General features: G+C 41.7%; 1 long non-coding RNA gene across 1 annotated transcript; it reads right to left on the reverse strand.

The window, feature by feature from the left end:
- Positions 1–707: 707 nt before the first annotated feature.
- LOC135256381 (uncharacterized) lies at positions 708–27,903 on the reverse strand. The gene is made up of 4 exons (XR_010330421.1): positions 27,808–27,903; positions 8,952–9,111; positions 7,227–7,434; positions 708–2,139 (listed from the first exon to the last, which is right to left on the reverse strand). It is a non-coding gene; the product is annotated as an uncharacterized LOC135256381 (long non-coding RNA).

Genomic DNA, 27,903 nt, shown 5'->3' on the forward strand with positions numbered 1-27,903 from the left:
ACCATAACAACTTCGAACAGCAGCTTAAAATGCTCTATAAGGCTATCCACAGCATCCTGGAAAAGATATAAAGGGTTTTCAGTTTGTCTGTCAGGCTAGTTGTCAAAGTTACTAGTTGTTCCTTCACAACACTGGTTGTTAACCTGTTTGATACTGGCTTCTTAATTTCAGGTCCCAAATTAGAAATCTAGTACCTCTTAGGGGCCCATCAAATATGCATATTAGCATAGCCTAATGGACTACAGACTCATTCTGGGGCCTACCTCATACACTCCCATTCTGGGTCCTGACCCAAGAAACACTGCTTTACAGAATATCCTTTCCTGTTTAATCACCATGGAAGGGAATAAATCCTCTGTCTTACAGAACGTGTGCATGCATACCAGCATGTTTTGTGATTATTTCTGAATTTGTTAAAAAAAATTTAAATAACATCTACTTTAAATGCACAGAGTTGATTGAGTTGGGAACAACAGATTTAATACTGTACGGGCCAGTCATGGCTAGCACAGGCCAGATCTAGACGTCTCCAGTTGGCAGACAAAATGAGATATTGTGTTGGCATATAACGATGATAAATTCACATTGCAAAAGAACGTACAGTGCATGAATGCCAAATTTAGCAAGTATTGAAAATTAAGGTTAAGGCAAATGATGCTCAGACCTTGTTATGTTGGCCTAACCAATGGGAAGGGAAACCAAAAAAATTGTCATGAAAATATTTATTGGTTGTCTGAAATTCCAGTTCATTTTACACAAATGCACAAGCGTTTACAGGAGGCACATGGGCCTACGCAGCGCACTACTGTAGCCGTTCGGCTGGCCGCCGGCCAATCACAGCGATGCCCCGACATATCTGGGGGAAGCGAAGCGTCCGCTCATCCTCGCAGTCAGCCGGCTACCGCGCGCGCGTGCGGAAGGTCCGACGGTGTGGCCCGGGCCTCCCACGGACTCCTCCTCCGCATCTGTGCATATTGACACCTCGCCAGCTCGCTCCAGTCCATCCATCATCCGGAAGGGGCTAATCACCACATCCCGGGCTACCTAACGGCTGGGGCCGGCCCGGGCGCACCCCCGCCAGTTGTTTGGTTTGAGCCGTGGCCCGGGGGTTAATTGAAAAGGACACGCGAGAGCCCGGAGCTGTGTGGGATGATAAATAGAGGGTCTGTGTAAAGGACCTCTAGGAGTTTTATATTTTCTTTCCCTCCTTCCGTCGCCGACACGGACGAACCCCGCGGTCCGCGTCTGTTTGTCCATCCGGGGGCGACCGTCACCTCTGAGGAGAGGTAATTAAGTTCGCCCGCGCGACACGCCGCAGCTGTGCTTCCGCCGCGCTGTCGGGACGTACCGCGCACGCGGGGAACCGGGGCCTCCACGTGCCTGCCTCACAGTTTCGCGTCCTCTTTCCCGGCTAATGAACACGTTGCGTTGCTCCACAAGTCATTTATCGCCTTTATCATACATTTCCAGCGCATTTGTCCGGGATGCAATTAACTTGATTAATTCATTGTTTGGCTCTGGTTTGTGGCGGTTGCTTCGGCCTGCCGTGGCCCTTCATTAAAACGCTGCTTTCGCCATCTGGGAAAACCTTTAATGTCATCGTTGTTATGGTGTTTACTATTTAAGCGTGATTTCGTTTTTATGAGTCACCAACCTTAAAGGTGGGGTGAATTACCTTGTGTCACGGGGCAAAAAAAAAAAAAAAAATGATATTGGCACCTAAAAAATAATAGAGGAGGTGACCAATGTCTAAAATGTCAATCCATTTCCCCAGTAGAGCCCAACTTATTCGAATAATTCGACGTCATGATTTGTAAACACAAAAAAATTATTTAGAACACATCCTGCGACAGAAGTCATGCTTCACTGGAGAGCACGGTTTATTTTTCCTGATACGGTTTATTTGACCCCATCTACACACAAATAAACGGTTAGAGTTGAATCTACACTGTCCACTTTAAGCACAAAAGGCCTAAATTATAATGTGCTGTTGATTCTCAAATTGTCCAGAAAATTGTTGAAGCGAATCTTCAGTCTCCAGGTCATCAAAGGCATGGGCAGCTTTTGTTTCCCTACGTACTGTAGAATCACAGGGCTGGGTCCTGCTGTCTCTCAGCTGTGAGTTGACCTTGAAGAAACCTGGTGAAAAATATAATTAAGTTGCTTTTGCTTTCTCATCTGAAACTATGTCCTGTACCCAGCAACTGGCCAGTCAACGTGTAACATCATAAACACAGTTTGGCAAGGGCTAACGAACCAAAATGAACTTGCCATTTGCACGAAGTGCTTCCGTAACCACTGCCATTGATTTTTAAGTCAATGTTATGGACACTTGTTGATTGAAACTGCGTCTAAAGTCAAGTGAGCCATGAGTTACCAAAAAAAGGTTTTTGGTGTACAAGTTACAACTTGCTGGTTAACTAATTTGGCAATATGTTTTCTTGTCTTGTTTCAGCCATTGACTGGTATGCTACAGTAAAGATGAAGAGCAAGTGAAATAAAGAGCTATTTTATGGTTGGTCTTGTAAAGGATCTGGGCTTAAGTGTCTCAGTTGTAGCAGGAAGCCCATTCCAAATGCATTCCTATTGGTCAGTTTGCATAGGCCGTACTGATAACACACTCACTTATTGGTCAAGTGTGACATCACAATCCTAAAGTATAGATTGGCAGTTGTAGTCCCAGGCACATGCTACCATATTTAGGGTGACAAAACTCTAGTCCTCTGATAGTAGAATCTGGGAAAAGCTTCATTGTGCAGATGCTAATTTTGGAGGGGGAAAGTGAAAATGTTCAAATGTGTAATTCAGCAGCGGTGTGACTAATGTATAATCCACAGTCTACTGAAAGTTTCTGAGTTTGCATTATTCAACATCTTCATTCATTCCTACACAGTTTCTGAACTGATGAGAAAATTTTCCCAGTGGAAGAAAAGAGACAAAATTTTTACAGTATGTAGAATCTACCATAAAATTGGCAGGAAATATGTTTGTTAAGTAAGGCAGATTTTCCTCCATTATGGTAAAAAGCTAGTGTCATGCAGTTTTTCAAGCAGATGGTGAGGTGAGACATTGACTCAGCCAGAAGAAGCTATTTGGTCCATACAGCACTTCAAAGGCCAGATCTCTTTAAGAATATATCAAAACCCCAAAAAGGACATCATCATTACTCACCCCTGAATTCGAGCTGCAATCATTCGAAGTCACATGCGATACTGCTGTTCAAGATCAGCATCAATTACCTTTGTTGTGCTTCCCCTTCATTAAAATTGCAGGAAACATTAATCCATGGCTAATCTGAAAACTTGGCTGGGAGACTGTGAAAATGATACAATAAACACACAGATTTGCAACGCTACGTGTAGCTTATCTTTCCTGTTGCCACAGCTGGGGTGGATTCACACATGGTGGTTTTTGTACTTGCAGATGCTCCCACCACCAGTCATGGCGGGGTGCAAGATACGCCTGGATAAAGAACGGGGCCATGGGTCTACATGCGCAGCGGTTCCAGCCAATGCTGATCGGGGAACATCCATTAAACGCTCGCCGTAAAATGAAGGGAAATCACAGCTTAAAGTCGACGGGGTACGGTGATAATTTGTACCGATGAAAGACGAGCGGCATTGTTTTGGCGACAAAACAACCGGGAGGAAGGAGAGGAGAGGTCCGGGTTTTCACGGGCCTTATTACGGGAGCGAAGGCGGTGCGATTATTTCACGGAGGCTGCTAATTACTTCATCCCGGCTGACCTTTAGAAAACTCGCGGTAATTGCGAAGGAGTGAGGAAACCGACGGGGCACGGCTATAATTATTCGCCTCTGCTTTATTTATGCCTGGGATTCGGGCGGGCCCGGCGCGATGACACGCGTCTCTGGCCTCCACGGCTTGCTCTTCATTATCTGTCTGGCGCTGTAGAACGATAAAGGTGCTTTGGACGATAAGGCCACTGGCCACCGGGAGGGTTATCACCGTGGCCCCTGCCGGACAAACCAACACTTTGCTATTATCCTCCCACTCCAGCTCTGGCGCCGTCCGGCAGTATCAATGGAAATGTTGCCAAGGCTACGCCCCACCGCTCTCTCCCGGTGTTTCAGAGTCAGTGTGTCCTGCATTCCTTTGCTGTATGATGCCCTCGATAAGCAAAAGGCGATCGTTTCTGTTTTGGATCTAGGGCGGTAATGCTCAGCATAAAAATAGTCAGCCAGATTCACCTTGAAAAGCACCAAATACATTAAAAAAAAAATATATATCCTCACATTTTTTTGTTACCATAAGGTAAATTGGGCCTCTTCCTCTTCCAGAAATACTGGTTTAGCTGTCACCCGTTGGTTTGTTTCCCAGTGTCGATTCTTGGACTGAGTTTACAAAATACCATTCATGATATAACTTTAAAACAGAATGAAAATTTAATAATGTAGTTTTTGCTTTTCAGTTCAATATTTATCTGTAAAATTTAACCTGTGGCTAGTGGGCACTGGAACACACTTAGAATAAATTTATTTTACCCTGACATACAAAGGTGCTCCCCTGGATTCCAGACAAGCTATATCTGTGCACAATAGTTTATAACAAGTGCTAATCCGTGACGTGACACAAATGGTCCACAATAGAGGACCAGACACATGTACGCCATATTCTATTTTCAGCGGCATCATTTAATTAGGCTTATTCACCGAAAGATGAGTACCACCATTTCACACAGTAGCTCCGCATGCCAGAAATGTTGCCGTCTCCTCTGCGAGTGCAGAGTCATGCCTGTGTTTCCTCCCTAATGGATAATTTCGTCCACTTTGTCTGGGAGAACTCGCCTGATGTTTGATATTCATGCAGCAGCGGCCCGTATGCGTCTGTTGTGCAAGCAATTACTGGGTTGCATACGGTGGCCTCAAACCTCTGGGTAGAATTTCTTGCGCTTAAAAAAAATCAGGCTTGAGAGAGAGAGAGAGATCCCAAGGCTGCAAGGCTTTTGAATATGTGCTTTGGCTGGCAATAACACCGCTGCTGCTGCTCCTCGTTTATTGCTCCCCTTCAAGAGAAAAATGAAGCCTGCAGGCAAGTCGTGGCAAAAAAAAAAAAGGCAATCGGTAAGCGAAGGGTTAGGTTGGGATTATGGCGGCCCTGTCCCACCGTTTGTCCACTTTTACCCGTTTACTGCTCTTTCTGTCGGTCCTGTAATTGTATTTAATCCTTGTGTTGATTTAACATTGGCCCTGGGCTTGGCAGAGGCTGGAGACGGAGAGGGGCCAAGGCGGTTATTGTTTCAATGAAAGGGGATGCCTGGTTCAAATCCAGATTTATTGTGCACGTGTGTGTGTGTGTGCGCACGTGTGTGTGTGTGCTCAAGCGAGAAGAAACAGAGAAAAACTACTTTGGTTTGGTGAACATATTTGCCTCGTCTCATTCAGTGTCTCCATGAACACCTGTTTGTTTGCTTGGAGGTAACAAGACCACTTTGTTTGTACATTACTTGTTCCCTGATGATTCGCTTATGCCAGTACATGGCATTAATTCCAGATTTGTTATTTTATTTTTTGCTTTACTAAGCAAACAACACTGCGTAGTTCCCACAGGTATACTGAAACAAACAAAGCATGTTTCACTGCCATGCCCATTCATAGGTTTATCAGCAATGCAATGAAAGAAACATGGTTTAGAGGTAATCAGTAATACTTGAGTCGCCTATCATGAGACATAAAATATTTATGAAAGAAAAACCATGATGAACTAAAACTGCAAAACTCAATAAGACAGAACCCTCATTCTTTAATGCCAGTTTACACAACCCTGTATCAATCATAATAAATTAGTGGTCCAGTGAGCCGAAGCAATACGGAGATGTTAATTTATATAAAAGGTGAATAAATAATATAAAATATATAAAATAAAACAAAAAGTGTGCACTTATTGTATGTCACTTTGGATAAAAGCATCTGTCAAATAAATGGAATGCAATGTAATTAGTTGAGCAGTCTTGTGGTTCTCATTTCATTGAAAGTGAGATGTGTCCACAGAAGAAGCCTGTTCTCCATTAGATCTCCATCTTGTACAATTCCCCATTCCAACCCATTGAGAGAATGGGAACATGATCTGTTGTGTTCATCAGCCGTCAGATCGAGGGCCACAAGTAAACACCTTTTCTTTAATCCAGAAAGGAGGAATTTCAATCAGACAACATAATGGTCTGCTGTTTTTTCCCCCCCCACTAGATCTTAATTACTGCGATAGATTGGAAACCTGTCCAGGGTGCATTCCTGCCTCTTGCCCAATGCACGCAGGGATAGGCTCCAGCACCCCCCTGCGGCCCTGTCCAGGAATAAGTGGATACAGATAATGGATGGAGGGATGGATCTCAATTAAGCCATTATTTAAGAAGTAGTTAACTCACCAGGTAATGCAGGTGTAAACCAGAGACAGCTAGAAACACAGCTTTAAAAGCAGCAGCTCTTGAGCCTCGCAAGGATGAAATTATGTCTTTGTGATGCCACAGGTTTCACATAAACAGAACAATTCCCATGTCTGTGTGAAATTTTGCATTGGTGTGCATGTGAATCCATTCCTTCCGTCTACCCAGCCAAACAACAGGATATAGACATCCTGCTTCACCATCGTTCTACTGTTCAATATGTGTGTGTGTGTCTTTGTGTGTGTGTGCTTCCAGGGCTCAATATGTTTTGGATTTACGGAATTATACAGCCTTCACCCTGTTGCTGGGACTTTATCTTGATGCCCACTGACACATTACCGCGGAGCAGAAGAATGAACCAGAGGGGAACACTAGAGTAATTTCCGTAACTGTTCTCCTTTCTTTCTCACACAATGTGTTCCTGAAGACGGTCTCATAGGGCTCTATTGTCTGAAATCGATGTCCCAGGGCAGACGGAAACACTGAGTGTGGTAAGTGAATGTTGGTATTGTCCTGAGTAGAGGTGAGGAGCGCACGGCGCAGGTCGAAAATTATGAATATATTAACAGTGGGTGCGTTGCAGCCGAATTCACTCAGGGCCAAACAACCTCTTTTCATTCCCTTTAAAAGCGGGGTACAGAATGCCCTGGCGTACTGCCAATTTCGATTGTCCACTATTGTGCCATTCACACAATTTTGTATTGCTATCGTGCAAGTGTGTACCGTCACTGTAATAATGACATGGTAGTGTCTAAAATTGCTAACTAAACTGAACTAAACTACCAACTGCTTAATCATGGTGCGGTGTATGGCACTATCTACTTACAGCAGGAAGGTCCTGGGTTCAAATCCGACCGTAGCATTCCTGTGTGGAGTTTGCATGTTGCCCTTGTGTCTTTGTGGGTTTCCTCGGAGTGCTCCAGGATCCTCCCATATCCAAAGACATGCTACAGTATCATTCTGTCCAGAACGTGCCGTTGGAAAATCCATGACGGAAATATCACTTCTCCAATTAGCAACATGCCATGGGCTGGCTGGAGAATAGAGCCCATAATATTAATGAAAAACTTGAATCCCCTTATGCATACACCTAAAAGAGGTGGGGAAACAGCACTGAGACATATCACAGCTGAACACTGCGCATAGTATTTGTGGTTTGGGAAGTTATTTTTGTAATACATCCATCAAAAATGGACATTGACATGCATTTTCAGATGGTGATCATGTTTGTGTTGCAAATGAATTTTGCAGCATAAAGAAGAAAAAAAAAACTGTTTCTATTGCAAATGTTTCTTACAATTCATACATGGCCTGCAGAAGAATGGTAGTCTACTATAAAAGTAACAACGAATCAATCGTCAGTGGTCTCAAGTTATGAAATTACTAATTTGAATTTCCAACAGCTTGCTAGCAGCCTTCCTTGAGTTTGAGTGTGTGCCTGTTGAGCAAAGTGCTGGTTTCCATGGTGAGGGAAAAGCAGCTGTGTTTAGTATTTCTTGGGAGATATGGGGAGAAACAGATTATGTACAGGTGTGCAGAAGAGTGGGGGGGGGGGATAATCTATTCCATTTATTTCACAGGGAATTGGACAGTGCAATCCCAAGACAAGTTCATCAATTTCCACCAATCCTTTTGCGGATTTAAGTATATTGATATATTTCCCATATGTAGAGGTTGTGCCATTTTATTTTGATCTCTTTTTGCCTGAAAAGGATTAGCATAATGAAATGGTTGAAGAGAAAAAAGAAATGAGAATAGTTAAATCCTATAGACAGAAATAGTATGGAGATGTTCCATCAAATTACTTCCTGGTGAAATCTTTGTGTGTGTGTGCCCGCGCAGAAGAGCATGTCGGAATGGATGTTTGTATCTGAACATTTCCCTATTTTTTACATTTTTTTTTAACAAAAATATATTTCCTTTTATGCAGGCAATTGTGTTCACACCAAGACACAATGCATCATTATTTTCTGCAATCTTCTTTAAGTTCCATTATAAAATAATAATTTTTTTTTTTTAAACCCAATGTGAGATATTCTGCATATATTTTGACATGAATATGTAATACCGTGTGGCATGTTGTGGCTGAATTTTTCAAGAGCAAATGAAAATGACCTACTTTCACTTCCATTTCATCATGACAACGTACACTTTGATGTCTCGGGAGTACTACTCTGGTACAAGATTGGGACATTTAAAAACCAGCAGCCTTTGTGTACACTCCTGTTTACACAATTCCCAAGCCCCTGGTAATGGTCCCGGTCAGCCCCGTTGCTTTTCCCGTAGTACATTCCTGCCATTCAGTACATTCGGTATCTGAACACACGACTGCTGTAGGGAGCGGATTCTGGGTTGGGAAACTGAGGCAAAGACATCAGCTTTGTGAAATGCAAGCTTATGCAATGCATCCTGGACCTAATTTGCATCAGTTTCTCTGACAGCGGATCCCTCCGAGCGCCGACGTTTCCATAAAAAGAGGTCCTGGATTGCATTTCTATTTTCTGTTCCCAATGAAGCTTAGGACATGGATACAGACAACATTTTTCCTTACCTTTGACTCGTAATTAAATGCCAGCGTTAGTTTTTTTTTTTTTTCTCAGATGCAATTTGGCACGTTCAGCAATAACAAAAATGACTTGCCAAACAGTTCATGTTCCAGGCATCCGTTGAGGTCACACTGATATTTCGGAGATCAGAAAGAGTCCTGAAGGCTGAGGGAGAAAATATAGAGAAATTACTTCCAAACAATCTGTTTGGTTCCACTGTTTTGGGCAATGTGTCAGGGGGAAGGAGGGAAAAAAGATTAACAGCGCCCTGGGTTTCTTGCTGCCACAGTGGGGCTCTAGAGCAAATTTGGAGCTTATTTCCTGCTTATCAAGTTTTCATTTATTTCACTCCACACTGCAGAGTGCCCAGAAAGACAACAGGCTCGCCCCCCCAACCCTAACCCTAACAACCCCCCCCCGCCTCCCGACATCTCTCCATCGCATTCATCCCCCAATGACAGCAAAGGGTGTCATGTAAACTGATTTGCTCTGTTGTGATCCAGCGATTGAGAAAAAAAGTGCACTTAGCATGAAAGAATAATCAAACAACAATGGGTGCCCCAACTCTGCAGCACTTCCTCATTTGTAAATTGTGGTCATTAAATGTAATTTTCCTTTCCATAAGCGTTTAGTTGCTAAAACAGTGTTAAACTTTAGCACTGGTAATATTTTAGAGTTGTAACTCTTAGACAAAAGTAAGTGAACCAATTATTAATTTTATGGTTTTATGTGCTCTATGTGTTTTTATCTGCCTAGATGTAGTTATTTACTCTCAGACTTCCTGTATTTCAACAGCATGCTCTTCAACAAACAGCCATTTGTTTATGGGCCATAATTTGGCACTCCTCTTCAATTTCAGCCATGGAAAAACCAAACAGCTCCAAGTAAAGAGAAGGGAGCACACTTCACCCTGCAATGTTTTCCACCCTGGGCTTAATGAACATAAACCATCCTCTCACAGAGGCTGAAGAGACTCTAGATGCGTGAGCAGTTCACAAATTTGTGGAAACCAATAGATTACCACGAGAAATGCACTTTTTGCAAGTTTGTAAAAGTGTCCGCTAAATCGCTAAATTGTAAATCGCAGGCCTTACCTTCCAGTGAAATTCCAATCTGGTGCGATTAATACTGTAATAAAAATCCGTAATTAATGGAACGTGAGGAAATAAATCCCATGGTTAGTAAGCCCTGTTCAGGGGGGCTGGATGGGCTGTAACAGTAGACAGGGGTCCCAGGGATTGTGGGCCCCATGAAAAGATCTCTGATTGGGCCCCATCATCCCAATAAATGTTCTAATACTTTTTGGGGGCCGCTGTCAGTCAGGGTCCTTAAAGTTGTAAACCCTCCCCCCCCCCCGTCCCCCCCTGTCCCTCCCGTCCCTGTCCATGCCAATCCACACTCTCCCTATAATAAAAAATCACAATGCTCTGTATTGTTAGAGGATGAGCATAAGCTGACATAGAGGTTTCTATAAGCAGGGTTGCTCGTTAAATATTTTATATGTATTTCTCATGGAAATAAGTATTCACACTTCAACCCTCTCTTTTTTTTGTGGAAAAAAATTCCCCATTTTCCACATCTCTGGACACAGGTGAAATGGTTATTCAGCCATTAGCTAACACTCCCTTATTGCTGCAGAATGAATGAATGATTTATTAACATTGATCAAACCCTATAACTTTAAGGCACCTGCTTGGCCCGGTTGGTAAGGTACTGGCCATGAGTGCAGGCTGGGCCCTATATTGTGGACGTAGGTTTGATCCTTTGCCATGTCATTAGCTAACTAAGACTGGGAGGCAGCACTGGTGGGAGAAAATTGGCTTCGGCTGTCGAAGGTGAGGTGGGATAAAGGCAGTCAGAAACCTGAGTCTTTAGGGTATTGCTGCATTAGTTCCTCCCAACAATTCACGAGAGTGCCAAAGGTGTGCATTGAAACGTGCTCTCTTCTCCGTCTGCCATGGCTATCCTGCAATATCGTGCCCCTGGCTTCCCTAACAGAAATGGAATATACTGCTATATAATGTATCATAAACATCCCTTTTTTAGACAATACATAAATATATAATATAGTATATACACAGCGGTGTGTATAGTTTTTTTTAAAGATTATATTCACCCATGTATTAAATGCCAAAAATATAGCCTATATCTACACAAATATCAGTCGGTATATCTTGACACATAGAGCTGTCAATGTGTGGAACAACTTGCCAGGTCATGCAGTAGAGGCAGAGATCCTAGGGGTGTCCACACTTGTAGTGCAGTACTAGATACTCACTAGTGTGTAGGTAAATGATGAGTGCAAGACAGATTCTAGTTTGTAGGTAAAGGGCAAGGGTACTTGAGCTGAATGGCCATTTCTCATCACTATGATCTAATGTTATAATAGATTATAATATATTTTCAGTATATTGTATTTCCGTAAGGGATGCATGGTCTTTGACTTCAATGCTACCAGCTTAATGTGCTGCTGATACTGTAATTGGCTGGTAATACTAAATTGGGGAAAAATAGGTGGGGAAACCCACTGAGCTCCCCTCTAACCTTGCCCATTTATCTTGAAACACTGCGTTCCACTTATCTCCCTGGGTGGGGTATTTTAATTCTTTAAAATAATACCGTAAGCCAAACTATGATGATCTATCTATTTACCACTTTTACTAAAATTTGGTAGACTAAAAGTTCACTTCTAAGTGACAAAGAGCTGAGAGAAATGGCTGAAGGGTACTGAGGTATGATACTGGTGCTAATTATTATTCCTAAGTATTAATGTTCATTAAATATGCACATGGCGACAAGCATATGGATCTGTCTACCAGTTGGGTCATGTTTCCCAAACAGATTAGAAGAGAAACATTACCTACCTGTTCAATTTTTATTGAATTATTAGATATAAAACATACATTATGATTTATGGGTGGGGTGGGGAGAAGAAAAGAAAGGACACGTGACTGCAACATAAAGGATAAGAGGAGCGGAGAGACATCAAATAGGCCAGACCTTCAGTTACCACTCTATAGAAGAAGATTCCATGTATTCAGTGAGTTAAGAGTTAAAAGCTTGTGCACACATTATACAACTGCAGTTTAAATATCTTAGGGAAACAGCATAATCTTTGCAAACTTACTTGTGCTTACTTGTTTAACAGAGACAACTATCCATACAAAAACTGTTTGTCAGAAAGTGATTCATTGTAGTTTTGTTTTTCAAAAACAGTTCAGATCTTGTTGAATGTGCGCTTGAATTAATGAAAAATATCTAATATGAGCCACCACTGACTCAAATATTTTTGTTAAAGAACATTTTTATAATTTGATTTGATTAGCTCCACAAAACTTATTGTTCAACCAGTTATCCTGTTACAGAGCTTAAAACAATAAATCAGTTTGAACAAAAACAAATTGTTCGTTCCAAGCAAAGGAATTTCTGCTGTGCAAGGTGAGTGTGGAGAATGAACATTTGTGGTAAATTTTACATACATTTTGCAGCCTCAGTCTCTTCTATTATGTGTTTCTTTGTTTATTAGAACTTATTAACCTACCCTTTGCCTCCAGGAAATGATGGTGAATGGAATAATAGGGCAATGAACTGATTATTTGGACATTGCGATTTCACAGTTGATAACAGTGCCTAGTACAGCCTGAAATAAGAACAGATGAGAACATATGATTAAATCGCTGCCGACTGACGGTAAGGCATGGCGTTTGAATCTGGACTGATATGTCTCCTGCAGTCCATGCCACGTTTAATGGGAAGAACAAGAATAAATGGCATCTATTTATACAGAACATTAGTGAGACCACTGAACTAACCTGAATCAGTGCGGTTTCTGGTAAACTCCATTACTGTATCATTATAGTTAATTGACCTTTGGGAGATCTGTTTCTGGAATGTAAAAAGGATGCCTGCATTTACAGAAATGTATTTATTTTTGTTATCAAGACCAGATAGGACCGACCGGAAAATGCATTATTGCAAGAAATCACATTTAATAGTAGTGTTTTTCATTTATGATTGACAGGAACAATCTTTGTTAAAAATGTGAGATTGTGCTGTCTATTATTTTCTCCAGTCAGTTCACAAAATGGGTCAAAACACAGGGTCAACTTTGTGACTTACTTTGGTCTCCAAGCAAACACCAGTATATGCTATTTTGTTATTTTGAGAAAAATCATGTCACTTGAATTCAAGCTGAGGAGGAAAGGCCCACTGGTCGTGGAACGGTTTCAAATACCATGTTCACACGTGATCGTTCCAAAAGTATGACAAAGTTCATACACAGGAAAACCACCACCTGAAATACACCACACACTTTACGCTGACTGCACATATGCGTAGAGTACACAACCCAGGCGAGTCCAGATCTCAGACAAGCAGAAGAGAAAAGAACGGGGTCCCTGACTGCAGCCATGACAGGAATCTCTGATCCTCTGTGGTCACTGGGGGGGGGGGGGGGAGGTCTGATTGGATATGAGGTCCAATCTCACTAGCCAATACGGCTTGGGAACCGGCTGCATTAGCTTGCGCCCTGTATTCCAGGCAGCCAGGCTGGTCCCCCAGGGCAAGCGTGAACGCATCAACTGAAAATGAACCGGTGGTGTGGGCCGCTAATTTTCCGTTTAGCGCTAATGAAGTCGGGAGAACAGGGACGGTCACGGCGGCAAACGGATGACACGGAGGGCAGTGCCGTAAATGGATTCCGTGAGCTTTTCCCCGAGAGCTTTAGATTATCACAAAGCGAACAGAGATTATTTCAATTCAGACTAATTGCCAGGTGACGGGTCGCAAGCCCTACATCCCGGAACGGTGAAACCCGGATGATGGGAGACATCCGGCTGGGAAAGGCCTGAGATCAACAGGTCTGTGATATCCTTAGCCTAACACTTAACCCTGTGCAGGTCTCATGGTAGGATGGAGGCGGCCTGTCGATTGAGTCGCGTCATGCTGAAAAGCGGAGTACGTTTCTCCCAAGCCTCAAATTTCTTGGATGTAGAAAAGGGCACATTCAGAGCCGGTTTAAAGTCTAAAATATTAAATCAAGAAGAAACTGCTCTCATAGATTTCACCACTCCATGTGATGAAAAAATGCACTAGAGAGTATGTGGGGGGGGGGGGGGGTACAAATCAAAAACAGTGTAATTAAATTTCATGGTGGTGAAAAACAATTTGGCAATTTGCTGTTGAGTACTCAATTACAGCACTCCTTTATCTGTCCAATGCTTGGTTGAGGGTTGGAAGCGTTACCATGAAAACGACCACATTTGAGCACCTGCGCTGATAAACAGCATGGAAGAGCTTTAGGCCATGCAGTTCCTGGAATGAAGAGGATTGTCCATGGTGTCTGGCCATGAAATGTGGTCAGTTCTCATTTGAAAAATGATTACAAATGACTGATGTAAAATTTTTTGTCATTTCTTTTAAAGAAGCAAAGAACACAGCCACCTCACTAAGTGGTTATTCTGCTCAAAAGTCTAGCAGTGCTTTTACATGAGGCGTGTATTCAACTATTTTGTAACGTGAATGCCTTGAACCGCTGCCTTTTTTCACCTGAAGATGAACCCAGAGGTTTATTTCGGGTGGTGATAATTAACTCGCACATTTTCAAACGTTTGGAAATGTGGTGAGGTCCACAGGCCATCAGAGGTGAGGATGCACTAAATGTATGGCTCATCGGAAGTTCATCGGAGGCCAACAAAGACAGCATAAGTCACATATCCCAGAGAAACAATCAAACGGGAGACAACCGGATTGACAAGATTAATTATATCTCTGCCAGGACAATCATTTATTTTTGGTTTTCCTGCAGAGAAACCCTTCCGAGCCGTATCACAAGGCCGCAGCAGCTGCAGGGTTGGTACAATCTAACTTAACTGAACCGTTGTGAGAAATATAGTGTGATACCAAAATGTTTATTTGGAGAAAACTATGGAAATACGACTGAATGAAAAGCCCATCGAGATTTATTTCATGCTCTCAATTCAGCTTCTGCAATGGACGACAACTTGCAGAGGATTTAAGGAAGATTTTAAGAATGCTTATGTAGCTGCAACCATGATTGGGTAGACTGGCAAGACAAGTTAATAGCTGTAATATGGCGGGTGGCATGAGGCAGGTGGCACAGCAGTGATAAACACTGCAGAGATAAACCTCTTATAATGACAATAACATGTTGTCAGAAAAGCTTACATGGCCATTTGTTTACACTGGGTTTGAATTGCCACTGTGCTTTACCTGAGCTGACTCCTCCTCTCTTATCAACTGCTCTATTTCAACCAGCACAGACAGCCGCTGCTCTTGCGAGAGTCTGTGTCCCTCCTGTGCCATCAAGCCAACGCAGCAAACCCAGAATGCCGCTGTCCACCTGGGCTCACACCTGCCTAAACTCTCACATGGCCACGGGCACTGTTGAATAGCCTTCAATGACTTCCGGAGGCTTCCACCATTAAATTGAAATCTTTCACCCTGGCAGACCAAGCTGTGAACGGCTCTGCCCGTTTCTAACTTTAGACAATAATTACGCCGGACACTCCAACCAGACCTCTCCATTTCGCCATCCTCTAGCCAGCTGGCAAACCCGTCTCTATGAGAATCTAGCAGCCGCTCCTTCATAGCCTCGACTCTTCTCAACTGCCTTCATCCCCTGATGGTGGAATGACCTTCACCAATCAACCAAGAAGGCAGATTCACTGGCTGTCTTCCAATGACATCTAAAAACCAAATAAAAATAAAAAACAAACCCTTCTCACACTATCTTGTAGGTCTTGAAACATGCACCTTGTCGGTGGCGCTCATATGAACTTTGTGTGTCTCTAGAATTTGCGATGTATGCTTACCATATGAAATTCACTCCTTTGAGCATCTGCTAAGTGACATAATTTGTAATTTATTCAAAACTCTTGAAATGAACATTTACATGTGAGTATGTCATCCCATTTCTGTTACAAGTGTTATAACAAAACTAAAAACGCCATACATTTATTGCGTTATTATTCTGGTTATTAGTTGGTAAATTAAGCATAAAATGTTTATTTTTCATCAGAACTTTACTGAATTAGTGTAAAATGAAGATTTTGAAAAGCCCTGCATTCCAAAGTATGCCATGGGCTAGTGTAACCACTGCAATTCTTTGGTAAGCCAAAAGAATGAGACTTGTTATATTGAGATCTATCCAGCTTATTCATTGCGTATACACTACAAAGGTTGAGCTCGGTTGCGAGTGGGTGGGTGGATGGTGGGTTGTTAGTGTGACGGCACTGTCTCTGACCCCACAGTCTGCTACTGATTATACATGTATGACAGGCTTCATCTATTGCTCCATTGCATATGGCATTAGTTCTTTCATCCACTTATAAATTCCAGTGCTTTTTCTGTGACATGCTCTATGAAGCTTAATTCTGGCCCTATAATTATAGCAAATGATTTGTGTTTCACAGCTGTCAGTAATTCTAGGTTGCATAATTTTTAAACCAATAAACTATTAAATGTTTAAGCATGGTAATGAATCCTGAGCATACCAATGAAAACTGGAGGCAGCTGCCCTACAGGGAGCAGCAGTAGTTTCCTGGTTGGAGTTGTAATTTGGGAAAAAAATGGGTGATAACTCCTTTCTCGAGCCATCATGGACTACATGAAATTCATCGTGTATCCCACATTTGAAAGAAATAGGTCAGAATTGGATTCTACCTTCGAAGATAAAAAAGGGTAAGAGGTTTCATGGAAAGTCCTCGGTTCTTGTTAGATAAACAAAGTGAGCCAGTTCTTCAGAGCTCCTCATGAGTGACCAGGGTGAAAAATGAGACATCAGCAAGCCGCGTTCAAGCGTGAGCCACGGAACGGAATCGACGGGGTGTAATGAGCCACAATGGCTTTCACAGTTCAGCCAGGGTAAAGAGTGCAGCGTAAGCTCCCCTCTCCCACAATGCATCAAGCGCTTTTCAATGAAGCCAACGGCCCTGACCTCGGCCCCGAGAAGTAATGCAAAATGCAATAGAGTACCACTTTCAGAGTCCCGTTAATGACCGCAATTAGTTACGCTGTCTCATGGAGAGGAGACTGTTTTTTTTTTTTTTTTTTTGTGAACTCGTCCACTGGTGAGATTAGGTTTCCCGTAAGTGCAAAACTCAAACACGACTATCATACTTTTCTGTGTGAACGTCGGCTACACGAGCTCTTCTCCCCTTCATTTTGCACTGACAAATATGCTTCACGCTTTACAACAAAGCCGAGTCAGCTACATGAGCTCTTCATTTTGCACTGATAAATATGCTTCATACTTTACAACAAAGCCAAGTTCAAACTGATTGCGGTGAAACCAGCTGCAACTAGCTGCAATACAACGGTTTCCCAAGCATTCACAACTAATTCTACAGCAAAAAGGTGAAGGTGTGCGTGCGGTGCAATCTCCGGAGAGAAATGAGTTCGGCAAACATGTAGCCTCTGAACCCTGAAAGGAAGAAATGTACATCAAAACAATGGCTGAATTTAAATGCAAATTGCAAGAGCCTTTTTCAAAGACCTGGAGACTTATCTTATTCATGAGCTAATGTCACCTGAGAGAACTGAAAGTAGATTTTCAAATGTTTTCCCATATTAATCCAAACCATAGTGTGGGTGTGCGTGTATGTGGGAATTTTATCTTTATTAACATTTCATTTTTAAATGAAAATCTGGAGGTTTTCTACTGGCATCTACAACAATATTATAAATGACTTTATAAATTATCAGATTTAGAAGAATTGAGCTTGACAGCATTAAAGTGTATAGTGAAGAGCAAATTCTTTTCAGGGAAAAATAAAAGGAAACGGAGGAGGACAAACTCTCTTATATGTCACCACCAGATCAATGTTCATGTTTAGCTAACCGATCAATTAAACAGATATCAGTTTAAATAAGCCAGACATGCCGCTCCATTCACTAGCTGTGAGAGACAGACTAATTGGCTTTAAAAAAATTCCCTGACATATGATAGCACCATGACACAATCCAACCTCAGCTGCAGATCTTCATCACTTCTAATTCCAGAAACAGAACGTGTTTCTCTGGGGAAGCCCTTGTAAAACTTTCTAAAAGAACAAATATCTTCCGATATACACTAAGACTTACATGAACCACCAAAATTCTCTCATAAATTAAAAAAAAAAATGAAGTCCCCCCCACACACACACTTCAACAAGCTATTGATGTTCTCAAATCCTCAATTAAATGCTCATCAAACTTCCAGCTTATAACCTACATACTTTTTATTTTTTTTATTTCACCTTTATTTCACCAGGCAAGTCATTAAGAACAAATTGTTATTCACAATGGCGGCCTGGCTAGCGACAAAAGCCACTTAAGGACAGGGGAGGCGGGCTAGAAGATAAAAACATGTCAAAAGCACAAAAATACATCAATAACAACAAACTAAACATAGGCACATGAGAACACAGGCAAGCAAACAACAGTCATGCTCTTAACCTGCTGCACTTTTTATGTGGTCTACTTGCTGCATAGAGGATTCAGGCTCGCGTGTAGGTGCTCACGTCTGTGCGCCCAGGGTGAGGGGCACAGTGAGAATAATCAGTAGACGCGGGCCTAGCATTTTTTTTTTTTTTTTACATTTTGTGCGCCATTAACCGCCGCCCCTTGTTAGGGAGACGTCCCGCCGTTCGCCGTGCCAGCAAGGTGGCGACAGCTTGCAGGTGACTGACTTCCCGCCGTGGCTCAGTGATTGACGGGCCGCCCGCCAGCGCCGCGGCCCCCCGCGTGCGTTTCGACGGGTTCCCCCGGGTCCTCATTACTCTGATCCCGAAGATGTTGGAAGCCTCCCCTGCCCCTCCTGTCACACGCACGGCGCAGAAAGGTAGATTCCACTGAAGAGCGCGGGTGGCACACATCTGTCTGCCAGAAACAGCCTCAGCAGCTTGCAACCCCGCGCGTGCCAAAAAGGCGGGGCCAAGAGGCTGATTAGGGATTTATAGGCAGTGGTGCGCAGTAGAGCTTTTTATCTGTGCAATACCGTATGTGCGATTCTCTCAAATTTTAAGCGTCTACGGTAATATATTGTCTGAAGCCAGTCTTTCTCCATGAAGAGAGTTAAAACTGAAATCACACAAGACTGTCATATTAATTAAGTTCTCTTTATGTGCTATCTTCTTTTAAAATATTATATATTATCATGAACTGGATAGAAATATGACGTTGTGCTGCTGCTGAGAAATCCTGATTAAAGAAAAGAAATGCTTCACACTAAAGGAATCAAATGTGTCATAGTTCAAGGAAAATACATAACTGTTTTATTTCCAGTGACTTTTCTTCCACTCAATTCAATTACCTTGGAAGAACACAAAAAGGTATTTTGTTTTGTTTTATATTAAATGGGAGAAATTGAAGGCTGAGGGCTTCATTCAGTGCTACTCTAAGGTCCTACCTGGTGCATTTTCTCTCAGAATTGAATCCCTTGGACTGTTCCTATGTACTTCTACACAGTAAAAGTTACGGTCTTAACTGAACTTCAATGGTGTTAATTTCAACTCTTAACAGACAGCATTTGGTTCCACTCTGGAACGTGGAACCAAATGCTATCTGTTAAGAGTTGGAACACTTGACATTTTACTGGGTATGTTGCTAAATATGTTCATAAAACACCAAGGTCATTAAAACGAGAAATGTCAATGGAATTTAGGCCACAGTTTGTTGACTTTTGCGACCGCTGAACTCTCTATGTTAGGGTCGAGCAGAGGCCATTTGATGGGCAGGTGCTCGAAGTGGGGAAAAGGGTACACAAACGGACAAAAACTGAAAAAAAAGGTTATCGTACAGAAATATATTTTACCAAAATTAATGAAAATTATTGACAATAGAAATATTCATTTAAAAAAAATCAAATCAAAGGAACACATCAGGCACATGGGGCAAAATGGGCAGGTGCTCAGGCACCTGCAACACCCCTTCCCCCGCACGAGCCTGCTCTAAGTATGTTTAAAGGGAAGAAAAAAGGCTGGTGTAATATATCGTTCTCTCAGCACAGTGTGGGTTTTACTTATAGATAAGAACAGTAAACCCAGCTGTAGGTAAAGCACCCTGCTGGCTGCAGTGTGAGGCAGTGTACTGAGCAGCAGAGGCAGGCAAATAAAGCCTGCAGAGAAACAAATTCCTGGATGGTAAGGAAAGAGTTTGGTCCGCAAACTTGAAACCCTGTGCATCAAACACTGAATTAAAATAAACAAGATTAATACTGTAACATATCTCACAATGGTAACAGTTATGTTAGATTAGCTTGGTACATACGAGACTATGTGAGTAGGGATTGATCGGAATACGATTAAAAATGTTTTCAAACCTAATATTTAAGAAAAGGATCTTTCGTGCTGCACCAGCTGTGCATATTATAAATATGAATTGAATACATGTAGTGGAAGAGCCCAGGCCGCAGTCTGCATTGACATGTACACACAAATGCATACTGCTCCCTGGCCTTGAGTAAAATCTCAGATGATATCCACAGATGTAAGTGGCTGGCTGAAATCAGGTGACTGCAACTTTGTTTTGTTACCGTGCAACCAAGCATCACTCAATTTGGCATTGCTGAGAAAAGTCTACACTTAAAACTCGAGTGACTAGCACATACTGCACAGATAAAAACGCTCTCCTGCACAATGCTGGCTATATAATGGCACTACAGTATTTTTAGCCGTTACAGAAAACTGGCCATTGTTCGTCTTTGTGTTGCTTTGTAAATCACCCAGAGGGTTATGACCTGCACTTCTCTTGCAGGCAATGAGTAATATAAGCAGACAGCTGAGCTACAGACCTATGTAATGTATATGCTATATGCGTGTGGTGTGTTGTGTACGTGTGTGCATGCATAGGCTTTATATCTGCTATGGTATACTGTAGTACAAGCTGGCAAACAAGGCTAGTCAAAGGGGCAATGCGGGAGAACAAGGAGAATGCCGTAAATAAAGTAATGAAGCCAAAATAGATTTTCCGTTGGCTTCGGGTATAAACAAAAATCGAATTCATGCACAATGAAGTTAATCAAGACATTCCGGGTATGAGAGCACATGTTTATCAGCATCCAGAATATTCAGATTGTTGAAGTGTGTCGCTTATGTAACTAGCATAATTACATCAAGGCAGGCAATGAAATAACAGCGACATGGTACTTTTGAGTTCAAATGCTGCAATCATTCTCCCCCCGATGATGTGCCTGAAGCATGTTGCATTAATGATTCTTCTATTGTAACTGCAGTATTGTAATAGTCATGTTCCTTGTTTATTTGCGGTGCATGAGTGTCTCTGGTGTGGTTTGCACCGCACAGATGTTTCCACCATTTGAATGTTTCTCTTCCAACGCATATATAACCTCCTAAGACCCGGAAATTCATTTTTGTCCTCTCTTAGGTTCACGTGTCTCTGGCTTTAATCTGAAGAAGCACATATTGTACTATGTTGAAACCTACAAGGGGCAGTCAGAAAACATTTTCACTGCAACTGAGGACGAAATGTTTTTGTCCTTCAAAACACTTCCCGTTACGTCTAAAAAATTTCAATACGCAAACTTTTATTTTGCTGGGTCTCTGTGGGGAGTTTGTTCCTTCTTCAACCATTATCTTCTCACATGTTGGAAGAACCAGTCAAAGGATCAACATGATCCATGAAAGTCTTTTTTCCCCCTGAAAGCAAAGCGAACGCGTGGGCGGCCGTCTTCACATATCCACCCGCAAGAGCTCCGACAACACAAAACAGGCCATTCAGGGGAGAAAAAAAAAGCAAAGGACGTCAATGCACCTTTTCGAGACGGAGCCCGGAGCTAAAGAATACACGCGGACAGGGCCCCCGCTGTTTGGAATGGCCGCGCGTGGAGCGCATGGCCCCTGCGCGGAGGGGGCGTGGGGGGCGGGCGTGGGGCACAAGGGGGTAGAGGAACCCAACGCGGCGCGGTGACAGGGAGAGAAGAAAGACCTGGGAGCGGTGACCTTTAGCGCTTAGCGAGGCCGAGCTGAGTCACAGCAAGGGGGCCAGCTTAAGGGCTTAGTTTAGCGCTTTGCGCCTTATCTGGGCCTTTTGTCACTCGGCTTATGCCTGCTTCACTTGTTCAGAAGGGCGCGGCGCTCCGTGCCAGACGCGGCTCAGCCGTCCAGGCCGCCGGAGGGCTGGAGAACTCGCGCTCCGCGAAAAACTGCCTTCTGACCCATTTATAAACTTTGGACTCAAGGTTTTTTTTTTTTTTTTACACAGGGCAGTTGAACATCACTGGAAAATACATAATGCATAATATAACTGGGGGAATATTAAGGGGTGCTAGTTGTTTTATTAACCCAGGTTTGGGTATTGAAAGGCCCACTCCGTGACAATGCTGAAACCTAAATGTTGTTAGTTCAGGGCAGAGCAGACAAGCACGTGCTCTCCTCTAAATCCAGTTTCTCTACTAGCCACAGACCACTTTATCAGGTTAGAGAACCCAATTTTCTGCTGGCTACTGACTACAGAACTCTGCCTTTGTGCATACTGAAGTTAATAAGTGCCCTCTGGGTTTTCTTCTTGAGCTCGTAACTCTCCATTAAGCCCTCTTTTTCAAGCCTGCAACTCACAAGCTTGGTTGACACACAGTGTTTCAGAGCTTAAGAGAACAGCGCTGTTACCACCACAATTACATCAGGTTAAAAGTGTAATGTAATGACGACCCTCCGTGACTCCCCCGTGACACCAAGCTCGATCTCATACACTACAGATCCCTGTTCCCCCGATAGTAGCTGAAGGCGACCAAAGGCAGGGTGTGAAGCATACCCTGTAGAAAAAAATACGGATCAAGCCACACTGCAACATCACCCATTGGCTTTCCACGGGCATGGTGAAAAGCCAAAAGCTTTTAAATGGCGGGAGTGCAGTTTTTGGGCACCACCATGTTGTAAAAACTGGAGCCAAAGACCGTTCAGTAGAGAAAAAGGGGGACCCTTACAGGGGCATGAAGTCTGGCCGAGTCCAGTTCCTCCTCTGAGCGCGTGAGGTACAGTGACAAGGCAGTGATGCAAACTATCCCACACAAAATAGTAAAATATTATCCAAACAACAATAACTTAAATAGAAAAACGAGGAGAGATTAGACAAAGAAAAAAAACACCTATTGTGACTACATTTTCTTGTTAGAAAAAAAGGCCTATTCTGTCCATATTGTTACCACTGACTTGCATTGAAACAGGTGGCTGAAACACCTATCCTGGAGCCGATTGTACTGGTGCTGGCAAGCAACGTCTCTCACCAAAACCAGGAATGGAGATTCAAAAACGGAGCCTGGTCGCTTGCCGTGAACACCACGGAGATGAGCCGCAGATCTCTTTCAACAGCAATTTCACCAAGGAAGGCCATTTCTAGCACTGTACCATTGGATGGCTGATGGGAAGCGAAGCGATAACAAGCAACCATTTCATAATTGGGAGACCAGGACAGGGGGAAAAGGTTGGATCATGATTATTAACCTTACACAGCTTTGAATTTGCCACAGTTCTCGTCCAACTGTAGACTTTGTGGCCTGGTGAATAGTAGTAGTTTTGCTGCTGATTATGCAGCGTTTAGCTTTTGCAGGTGTAAATTGTATTTTACCAGACTTTTCTACAGGAAGAAGTGAGAAGTGCTCAATGTTCTTAAATAAATAACTAAAGGAATGGATGAATAAAAAGGATCAGCAGAATAAAATTCATTTTATAATACAGTCGGGTTCAAAATGTATTTTAACGAATGCATTAATTGCTTATTCACTTTGCTATGGCAACGGTGGAATTTACAATCTCAAAACATAGCAAAGGGTGAAAGTTTTTTTTTGTTTTTAAAGCAAAGAAGACAGGACTATATTTCTCAGCGAGGTTATTTTAGAATGCAGTAAATATCCAGAAAACTGAACAGCAAGCACTCTGCACTGTGCACAAGAAATGCAATAATTTACATACTGCAGTTCTGTCTTCGCCCGTGCCTGTATTTGATTTCACACGTGTATCCGTAATAGTATATAGTGGCCCTGTCCAATGGGATCACTTTGAAACAAGGAGTGTTTAAACAGTGTGCATCTTCCTTAACTGTTTGAAAGCAGTTTTAGCATTTAAGCATTTCAGGAATTAGCATTTAGAATAGTTCTTACCTTGGCCTGAAATTTTCCTTTCAAACCTTTTGGTTTTCCTGAAAAAGGCAGGTAAACATATAAAATGTCCCAATATATTTACTGACCAAAATATTTACATGGATTATTTTAATTGCAAAAAAAATAAAATAAGTATGCTATTTTTAGTATGCTATTTCATGTTTTGATTTGCTTTTAAAGAAACAATTACAAAGAGAGAAGAAAAGGCACAATGCCATTTTCAATAATGAGTTTATTATTGCAGTGCTTCACCATTGTGCACCTTGCATTGTTTTTTATGGTTTAATCTACAGCAACCGAAGAAGAAAAATTACACCATAATCAAAGTAAATGCTTAAAGTGAAAACATAGGGGAGTTCAATACTAGTTTTCTGTTTATTTTCCCTTTTCAATTTCAATACATATATATATATATATACATACATACATACATACACACATACATATATATATATAGGCTATATATATATATATATATATAGGCTATATATACAGACACACATATACAAATATGGCTCATCAGTCTCTCTCCGTTTTCTGGTAATCTCAAATCAGCATCTTGTTTGTCAATGTCTTCAGTTCTGTTTTGTGACTCTGAAGCAGTGAGCCCACATTCAATAAAGAGTGTATGATTTCAGTTCATTAGTTTAATTGACTGCTTCTTATTCAATTAAATTATTTAGCTTCTGCATCTCAAATGGAAGGCAGATGCCTCACTGCCTACAAAGTCAGCTCAGTCTGAAGTCAGCATTTTAACAAGGCAACACATTTCGGATGCACTTTGAAAGCAGAATGACGTCACAGAAAAGTAATACGAGCAGTTAGCCAGGTAGCTTATGGAAAGCTCATCTAGGCTTGAAACTTGACATACATTATTACAGTGTATTAATTAATTAAAATGTATTTTTTAAAATATAACCACAACAAATTATTGAGTTCACTGTTTACACACCCATCTGCTACTATTGTAACTGCTGTTTTCAGCCACCATTATTTTAATGGAAGAAGCTTGAGGTAACCGCAGAGATCCATGGGATATCCTGTCTGATAATGGATATTTCTACGCTGCCTTCAAATTTAACTGAAATAAGGCACATTAAAAAGACACATGGTTTGATGATTCTGGTTTGGGACATGCCTACAAAAAATATATGTGCAAAATTGTGAGAATAGTGAAAATGCTGCCTTGAAATTCTGCCTTCTGTTTGAGAGGCAGCTGCTTTTTGTTGTGTTGGCTCTGTAATCCAGCACATTGTTTTGATATAAAACATTGAGTACGAGCTTTAAGTGCAGGCTGTCATCTTTAATTCAAGGGTATTTTCAGGTAGAAATTACAGCCCCTTTTATACACAGTTCCCTCCATTTTAGCTGAAGGTGCTGCTGCACTGTTGAATGCAGCTACTCAACCCAGCAATGTTACCTTCAGCACCTCTGCAGATTTTGTTTTTTTTCCCAGAAGAAAAAAAAAATGTCTGTATTAATTCTCTATTATGTATCCTTTTTTAGTATGAATGCCTCGAATGGACACCAATTCCATATAATGAAAACAATATGGTCCCATTATCTAAGAAATGTATGCAAACATTTGAGTTTAAAACGTTTTAAATCCAGTATTCATAAATACTGTCATAAGGCCCATATTTTCTGTTTGAGAAACAAGGTTCTGTTAAGACAAGGTTACAGTATGCAATGTTGCAATTTTAAACATGTACTTCCACATCAGTATATCAATATTTAAATTAACCTTATGAGATTTTCCCAAGTGTGTTCACCTTGGCTTTCTTCTTCATAACACATTTTATCACATTCATTAATATCTTTTTAAATGTATCCGTTTAATAAACTTATAATAGTGGCAAATAATATATTTATGTATGTATTACACACACATGAATGGCCTCTAACCTAAAGTGTTACCGTGTAGGATTCTGCTGCAACAGACAAAAACAAAAAACATAGTTATATCAAGGCACTCTGAGGTTAGACAGAATGTTCTCTAGCCTTATACCAGAGAACTCTTGCTCTTGAGTTGTTCCAGTGTACCAAGGGTGAATGGGGGGATAATGGTATGAACGAGAGAACCAGTTGAAAATCTTTCATCAGACAGTGGTACTAATAAACCAATTTCACGCAGCCTTGATCTTCAAGAGAAATCCCAACCTTTCCTTATCCCCCATTTTGCTGTTGAATGACTCTGACTCCTCACGATTGACAGCCTCCAAAAAGAATATGGATGACTCTTTTTATGAAACATTACTCGCAGACTAGGAGTGGAAGCTCCCTAATCTGAGAAGTATCAGGACTACAGTCCACGTGTTGCAAAGGCCATCCTGATTATTCTTTTTTCGATTTCAGGTCACAGGCGAATATGAGTTGCTGTCACAAGCCAAATAATTCTGAAGTGGATAAATGAAAAGCTGCATAAAATCTACAGTTGGATATTTATGGCAGTGTCTGTGTTATTTTCAAGTTGCCCATTTTATTGGCAATTTTGATAATCCCTCAAATTTGCATGCAAATTTTTACAAGGAATGAGTCATTGTGCATCTAATACAGCCACTGTACACTGGAACTAGCTAACTAGCTGATTGGATTTTAGGATATCCTACTATGCATTGCTTAGCCTAATCCACCCATCCATCCTTTTTCTAAACTGCTTACTCCTGGTTAGGATCATGGGGGGGCAGACATTGGGTGAAAGGCAGCAATACACACCAAGGACAATTAAAACTCTCCAGTTAACCTAACCTGCATGTCTCTGAACCGTGGGAGGAAACCAGAGTACCCAGAGGAAATCCATGCAGACATGAGGAGAACACGCAAACTTCATTCAGAAAGGCGCTTAGCCAGGATTCAAACTTGATACCTGCTTGCTGTGAGGCGACTCAGCTACTCTGTGTTCTACCCCTTGAAAAAGGGGTCGAAAGATTGGAATCTACACCAGCAGTGTTTCCTCATCAGGACCTTTAGTTTAATTTAATTATTATTATTAATTAATTTATTACCTTTAATTTAATTATTTCATACTTCTCCTCTTGTATCACCTTAGTTACTAAAATAGCCTATATATTTCTTCACAATGTCCCAAGTGACAAAAGAAATCAACAAAAACACGTGCATTACATCAATTAATATATACACTGCAAGTTATTACTGTAAATGAGCATTAGCACCCAGAACATTAAAAAGGACCCTATAAACTGTGCTGGGGTGACATCACGTGCATTTCACGTGGACCCACTGTGAAACAAAATGGCTGCAGTGGCCCAGTAAGGTAGGAATAGCTACGACGCATTTCCCCATGCATGCGCTCCGTAATTAAACTCGGCAGTTAGCACTAAACTATAAACGGTTTACATGTTCCGCAACACTATTGCGGTTTACATGTTGCGGAACAAGTAAACCGCAAGCTATTACACTAAAAGAGCATTACCAATAACACCAAGAATGAATACTGTTTTACGTTTACCTCAGCTGCTCTACGAGACATCATGCATATTTCACGTGGATCTACTGTGGTCTTAAAATGGCTAAATATGCTCAGTGAGCTAGCATTAATTTCTGTCTCAGCTCAGTAAGCTAGCCTATTTTGCTACAGCTAGCGGCTAAGTAGCCAACATCCATTCTCTGTTTGTACATCCATTAAAACTCAGCGTAAGCTTCATGAACTCCGTTAGTATTTCCCCAAGGTAAAGAATGTCTACTATTGTTTGAAGTCCATTCACTACGAAAACGTAACTTCATACCTTAAAAAGGTGGAGAAAAGTCCGTGACATCAGCAGTATTTCCACTTCAGGACCGTCTGGAATGAGGAAAAAGAATGCGATCTCCCTCTAGTGAAT

Source organism: Anguilla rostrata, chromosome 6 (assembly GCF_018555375.3).
Source record: "Anguilla rostrata isolate EN2019 chromosome 6, ASM1855537v3, whole genome shotgun sequence".
In the NCBI taxonomy this organism is placed as follows: domain Eukaryota; kingdom Metazoa; phylum Chordata; class Actinopteri; order Anguilliformes; family Anguillidae; genus Anguilla; species Anguilla rostrata.